We start from the raw sequence: 5,000 nt of genomic DNA, 5'->3' as shown, positions 1-5,000 counted from the left end.
AAAAGGTAGAGTATCTATAGGATGAAACCAAAGGTAGCAGAACGTGGTGTGCTTTAGTGTATCTGCGGTGGCGTGTTTTGTTTGCCTTTGATCGCCAGCTTTGCTCCAGTTCCATATGATGCAAACTCATTATCGCAACATGCAGTTGTCTCATTGAACGGGACTCAGTTGAAACAAAAACTCTTGTGCACTTTACATTGAATTCATTTTAATCAAATATCAAGGTCATTCTATGTGGAACAGCACAACTAGGCAGCGAAACAGACAAACCCGTAATTGACGAGATGCAGGTTTTTTTTCGCCCAACTTTTTCTGCGTGGCGTGTTTCAGACGTGCTGGATGGCAGTTGCAGGTTTGACAGCTTTTAAAAGTGTCAGATAGCGTGCCGGAGTCCCTCGTCTCCTCGCGTCGGAGAGACCACATAAAGACGCAGACAGCTGCCTTCTGCCGGCCCTTCCCCGGGAATTCCCAAAAGAGTGGTGAAAGCGAAGCCGCTGCTCAAGCACTTTTTCTGTCGGCGCGGCGGCATCTGTTAATGCACCCAGTTGATAAAACACACGGCGCCAAAGACACTCCTCGGACACCAGCCACCAGGGATCCGGTTTGGTGTGAGAAAGTCAATTTAACGTGATTTCCTCCTCCCCGGCGGTCCCTCAGGAGCCCACCACATAAATAAATAAAAACACGACAGCTCTGCGCCGTTACTATTTTTACGTGTCATGTTTCACCTGTACGGTGATACCAGCAAACGTTTCTTCTTCTGTGTTTTTTTTTTTAAACTCCCTTTTTCCCTGCGAGTATAAAAGAGAGTGTGTGTTTACCCGCTGTGATGTTCATGACTTTGAGAACATATCTCACTGTGCCCGCATCGGTTTGGGTAATGCATTCAGGTATTTAAAAGTGGTTAGTTTGTTCTAAGTTCCAGTTTAGTATCCAAAGGCTTGTTATAATCCACAGTACACATTTTTATCAGTTGTCCATTGCATGCTAAATATTTACTTATCATTAAGTGAATGAACCTTAATTCAGAGTGCCTAAGCACCTTATGTTCACTGGGTTCTCTTGCTCTCTAATGAATGTATGCAAATCCATCATAAATCTGAAGATTAGCGAAATCATTTTGCCGGCACTCAAAAAAAAAAAGGTGCGTGTGCTAACACTAAACTCCCTCTCTGCCGAAAAGCTGATATGGTTTTATTGAAGTTGCAGCACCTTCACTGAGGATTGTGAATTGATTGCAAGGTAAACAGAGCACAGGAAAGACAAGAGGGAGAGAGAGAGAGAGAGAGGGATGAGAGGAGGAGAAGAGGAATAGACAGGAGAGAGTTGGAAAGCTATAGATAGCCAGAGGAAGGTCAAAAGGTGCGGGAGAGGAACACAGGAGAGCCCGGTCATGATGAAGCAGGGGGGTCATCGTGTCAAAGTTCGCAGGGCTTCGAGCAAAGCGAAGCGTCATGAAAAATGCAGAGTCGGGCCAGGGAGGGGGGGTCTGGGGGGGGGGGGTGAAGCTATTTTGGAAAACTGTTGAGCTGTTTATTTGCAAGTCATTGGAGCTGAAGCAATGCTCCATGGGGATTGCCACCAAAGGCAACTCTGCAGCATCTGCTGTCCCTAAGTGAGTTAGTGCGCGTCAGGCGTCTTTATGTCACATCGCTGCCGTGATGGATGCGGCTCCCAGAAAAACGCTGCATAAAAATCTGCTGTGCCGTTTTGGCCGTTAAGTGAAATTACTATTTAAATTAATGGCGCTGTCACAGTTTATCTGTGCAAAGAATGAACGCTGATTAGGGTATTAAGCAATTAGTAATTTATCATACTGGAACAAGGGTGATGGTAATTAAAGCAGTGATGGTTTACCCACTGAAATCAAACAGGAGTCACTTCCTGTTAGGCTGGCTTTTAACGGTTTTGATTAAAATTGCCCCTTTTCTAGTTCTGTTTGGTAAGCTCTTTTGAATATAAGGGAATGGCTGATCATAAACTCATGAACATAAAACTTTCCTCGGTAGTTTTAAAGCCTCGTTCAGATGTGCACTTTAGTGGCAAAACATTAAAAATGCTTTTGCCAGGACTTGGCCAATTACTATTTTATTTAACCCGGTGATCTGCCTTTTGTTCAGAAACAAGTACCTCCTCAGTGGCCCTTATCAAATAAGATGATCTATGAAAAAAGTATGCTTGGGAGAACTCTGTGTGTATGTGTGTGTGTGTATGAGAGAGAGTGCGTGTTTGTGTGTGTGTGTGTGTGTGTGTGTTTGTGTTTGTGTCTGTGTCTGTGTCTCTGTCTGTCTGTCTGTCTGTCTGTAAATGTGTATTTGTGGACTCTAGAGTGTGTGTGTGTGTGTGTGTGTGTGTGTGTGTGTGTGTGTATGAGAGAGTGCGTGTTTGTGTGTGTGTGTGTGTGTGTGTGTGTGTGTGTGTGTGTGTGTGTGTGTGTGTGAGAGAGAGAGTGTGCATATGCGTGTGTTAGTACCTTTCCCCCCTGTATTCCAGAGTGTGCATGTAGTTCCTGTGGTAAACATGTGGAGCACATGTACGTGGCTGTGTGTGTGCGCTGACATTGCTGACTGGCGATAAGGAAGACATCAGCCCATGCATCAGCAGAGCTTTCCCAACAAAGCGCCCGTGTGGCTCATATATATTTAAAGGTCTATCTCTCCAACAACACTTCCATCAGCACATCTGACAACATCCAGCCACATCAGTCCCCAAGCCTACATCCATTACTGGCTGCCACACCGCTCCTTTGACCTATGAAATATGAAAAGCCACATTCCTTATGCGTGTGTTTGTGTGTGTGTGTGTGTGTTTGTGAGCGAGTGTATGTGGTCAGTTGACATGTCATGTCGTGTGTATGGCACCTGCCTGTCCTGCACGGACAGACAGCCTTCATGCGTCGTGTGTGAAATTGCGTGAGACAGACGCATCAGGGCGCGGGCCGGGAGATTTCCCATCAGGCCTCAGGTGCTCTTAAAGATGTCCGTGGACAGGAAGCAGGTGACGTGGTAGGAGAACACTGATGGAAGAACAGAGGGGCTGATGGGAAGGCGTGTCAACTGGGCGTCAGGACGCTCACTTCAGCGCGTTGTTTACCAGTCAGAGTGGATCAGCGCAAGTGCTGCCTGTGTCATTCTGCCACTTCTATTAAACACAACACACAACAACATGCCTCTCTCATGCATGCAGCGCACACCTTCACTGAAAACACTTAGATGGGTTGTTACCTCTAACCCTCACATAGTAGCCATCAAACCTTGTTAATCTTCTCACATTTTATTTATTTATTTGTTTGTTTGTTTGTTTGTTTATTTATTTATGTTGATATTGTTCTGCCCATCTCACCCCCATGTTCATATTAAGGTAGAATAAGTCATTGGTTAATGGGTAATTCATTTGTTTTGTTTTAATTTGATCGATTTGATAAAAGATTTTAAAGATGTTAAGTACCGGTAATTGTTAAGCCTTGTTTTTTTTTTTTTTTTCTGTGGTCATTTAGTTTCCATCATGTCCCTCTCACTGAAGAAAAAACAAAACTAACAAACCACCTTTTTTTATAGATGTCAAAGTAATGTAATAATGGATAGTTTGAGGGTGTAACAATGGTAACTCCTGTAGACGTGTGTGGCTCTCCATCTGTGAAGCCACAGTGCTGTATAGTAGTGTGTGGAAGGACAGGGTAAGTCCTGTAGACGTGTGTGGCTCTCCATCTGTGAAGCCACAGTGCTATATAGTAGTGTGTGTAAGGACAGGGTAAGTCCTGTAGACGTGTGTGGCTCTCCATCTGTGAAGCCACAGTGCTGTATAGTAGTGTGTGGAAGGACAGGGTAAGTCCTGTAGACGTGTGTGGCTCTCCATCTGTGAAGCCACAGTGCTGTATAGTAGTGTGTGGAAGGACAGGGTAAGTCCTGTAGACGTGTGTGGCTCTCCATCTGTGAAGCCACAGTGCTATATAGTAGTGTGTGTAAGGACAGGGTAAGTCCTGTAGACGTGTGTGGCTCTCCATCTGTGAAGCCACAGTGCTGTATAGTAGTGCAGCAGGCTGGCAGCATTCGTCAGCATTAGGCAGGGCTGGCACGGGCCCTCATTAGCAACTCCACTCTGTGCCAGGACTGCATGGTGGCACAGGCCAGAGTGATGGGATCATGCCTGGCACGCAGGACGCTTTCATACACACACACACACATAAACTCAAATATGCGTACGCACACACACACACACACACAACAACACATACACACACTGCACCTCCTGACTTCTAGAGGGTGACCCTGCCCTAATACCTGTAATGTCTGAACCTGGGACCTCCATCCAACCCCACACGCACACAAGTAAGCCTATGCACATGCGTACACACACACACACAAACACACCGCACCCCCTGACTTCTACAGGGTGACCCTGCTCTAATGTCTGAACCTGTGACCTCCACCCTGTCACTGCACAAACACACTCAAACACACAGACACACTAACACACATACACACACCTACACACTCACATACAGTGCACACATACTCACACACCCTAACTTCAGGAGTGTGCCCTAATCCCTGTAATGTCTGAACCTGCCTCCTAAAACTACCCCCCCCTAACCACACACACACACACACACACACACACACCTCCTCCCCAGTCTCGGAGCACCAGATTAGCATGGCTCTCGTCCAGCCTTCTGGTCCTGGGGGTGGCCGTTTCAGGAATGAGGAATGGGGTATTAGATCAAATAGATTTGCAGATGGAGGAATGGGTGTGTTACTGTTTCAAGATGGAGAAACAAGTAAATAGATCAGATAGCGATTCGGGTGGAGATTCAGTGTGTGTCACCGTTTCAAGATGGAGAAATGTGTGTGTTTGACCATTTCAACATGAAAAAAATGGGTGTGTTGCAGTTTCATATCGGAGAAATAGATGAAATAGTGAATCAGATGGAGGAATGGCCGCACGACTGTTTCAAGATGGAAAATTGGGAAATATATAAAACAGTGTCTCCAACAGTTCAG

The 5,000-nt window shown here is 45.8% G+C and overlaps 1 protein-coding gene across 1 annotated transcript in view; it reads left to right on the top strand.

Annotated features, from left to right (window-relative positions):
• The window catches only part of ush2a (Usher syndrome 2A (autosomal recessive, mild)), a 303,512-nt gene that overhangs the window by 198,991 nt on the left and 99,521 nt on the right, over positions 1 to 5,000 (top strand).

The sequence above is a fragment of the Alosa alosa genome, chromosome 19 (assembly GCF_017589495.1).
Source record: "Alosa alosa isolate M-15738 ecotype Scorff River chromosome 19, AALO_Geno_1.1, whole genome shotgun sequence".
NCBI lineage: Eukaryota > Metazoa > Chordata > Actinopteri > Clupeiformes > Clupeidae > Alosa > Alosa alosa.
This window is presented reverse-complemented; position numbering and strand designations above follow the sequence as displayed.